Source organism: Erinaceus europaeus, chromosome 8, assembly GCF_950295315.1.
Source record: "Erinaceus europaeus chromosome 8, mEriEur2.1, whole genome shotgun sequence".
In the NCBI taxonomy this organism is placed as follows: domain Eukaryota; kingdom Metazoa; phylum Chordata; class Mammalia; order Eulipotyphla; family Erinaceidae; genus Erinaceus; species Erinaceus europaeus.
Genome location: NC_080169.1, coordinates 62,877,719 through 62,879,891, shown reverse-complemented (window position 1 = coordinate 62,879,891; position 2,173 = coordinate 62,877,719). Strand labels below are relative to the sequence as shown.

Sequence of the window (2,173 nt, the reverse complement as noted above, 5' to 3'; positions counted from 1 at the left end):
ATCAGATATGGAACTCTGGTGGTGGAAATAGTTTGGAATTGTACCCCTCTTATCCTATGGTCTTGTTGATCATTATTAAATCAATAAAATAAAATAATCAATAATAAATACAAATTTTAAAAGTTAAATCTATTTTATTTGACCTATTTTTATTTATTTTTTTCATTTATTTTATTTATTTATTCCCTTTTGTTGCCCTTGTTGTTTTATTGTTGTAGTTATTATTGTTATTGTCGTTGTTGGATAGGACTGAGAGAAATGGAGAGAGGAGGGGAAGACAGAGAGGAGGAGAGAAAGATAGACACCTGCAGACCTGCTTCACCGCCTGTGAAACGACTCCCCTGCAGGTGGGGAGCCGGGGTTCGCACCAGGATCCTTATGCGGGTCCTTGTGCTTTGCGCCACCTGCGCTTAACCCGCTGCGCTACAGCCCGACTCCCCTTGACCTATTTTTAATACACTACTTGATATCATTCCTATTTTATTTTAACACATAATTATAGAATTGTTAGAACAGCTTAGTTTATTCAACCCAAAGAAGTGTTACATCATACACATTATTATAAAGAAATAGGAAATGTCAACAATCCTTTTATTACTTTATCTCTGAACAGATGAACATTGCTTCTAAAATTTGTCTCCAGAACATTACATTATTTCTCAGATCAAGTCAATGTGATTAATATCAATATTGCAAACATTAAGTTTATGTTAATGTATGTACAATTTGTTTTCTGAAAGCTATGTGATATAATTAATTTTGACTCTATCCAAACTTTTACTTTCCATTTCTCTATATTTAGTAATAGTTACAGATTATCTAATAATAAGACAATGTGAATGAGCATGGCTTGTTTCCCAATGTATACATATTACCTTGCTTTTTAAAAAAATTGTAAGTATGAAACAAGTTTCAAATGTGCATGCCATTTTTTATACAGGGGCCATGCTAACTTTTTCTGTATGATACAATTTTATTATATCGGTTACTGAAGCAAGACCATTAACTTTTCTTTTTAAAGTATCACATGTAGGCTTGGACATGTATGAACATTTTGTTTCAGAATAAAGTCATATTTGTTAAAAATACTGAATTCTCAAGTAGGTGTTTTAAGAAACTTAAAATGGAGTTTATATGACTGAAACTGTGATCCAACCTCATTCTAGGAATGTGTTTCTAGAAGAGAAAAATACAGAAGTTAGTCAGGATAGGTAATGACAGGAGGTCTTCCTTCAGATGGCACAATAAATTTCAAGCAAATGACTATGTATGTTAGGGTAAAGCACACACAGAAAAAAAAGGAGACAGCAGGAAATGAGGAAATTAAGACATTTCATAAAAGTATGCTGGCCCATCAGAAAGAGGAGGAAATGTTAATGTCATAGTATATATTTGCACACACTTTCCAAATTATAGGTTTGGGAGTAGTAAAACATAAAAAAGGCATTAATCCTTTTGAAAGGAATGATTTCTATTTGAAGAAAACTGTAACACATTCCTGAAAGGAACAAAAGTAGATTTGGATGTGAAAAATTGTCACACTTTTGGACCAGGAGCATCTCTTGGTTCATACAGTTGTAGAGTATAATTGATATATTGGAAATAGATTCCTACAAAATACCAACAGGTATTTTTTTTTTACAAAAGTAAATCAACAATTTGATGTTCATAAGAAAATATATGTGAACAGAAAAATAGAAGTCTGAAAAATAAAATATAACTAGCTTTATTATATATTATACTATGTCATAAGACTTCAAAAATGAATAGTATTGGCATCTGGAAAAGACATAAAAGTAAAACAAAAAGCCACACATGCAACCACACATGTTTGAGAAGTATGCCTATGTTTAAGAATTTCCAAATCTATACAGTTAAAGATAGCATAAGAAATGGTATTGAGTCAAATCAGGTCAAATTTGTAGGAAAAAGAAAGAAAAGTAAAAGGAAGAGAGAGGAGTGAAGAGGAGAGGTGGGAGGGGAGGAGAGAAGAGAGGAGAGGAGAGGAGAGGAGAGGAGAGGAGAGGAGAGGAGAGGAGAGGAGAGGGGAGGAGAGGAGAAGGGAGGGGAGGGGAGGGGAGGGGAGGGGAGGAGAGGGGAGGGGAGGAGAGGAGAGGAGAAAGTCTGGTTAGATTGTGTCTCACATTGTACACCAACAAATGAAGTTTTAAAT

General features: G+C 34.1%; 1 non-coding gene across 1 annotated transcript; it reads right to left on the bottom strand.

Annotated features, from left to right (window-relative positions):
* Positions 1-894: 894 nt before the first annotated feature.
* On the bottom strand, positions 895-1,002 carry LOC132540054 (U6 spliceosomal RNA). The gene has a single exon (XR_009551328.1). It is a non-coding gene; the product is annotated as a U6 spliceosomal RNA (small nuclear RNA).
* Between the last annotated feature and the right edge of the window lie 1,171 nt (positions 1,003-2,173).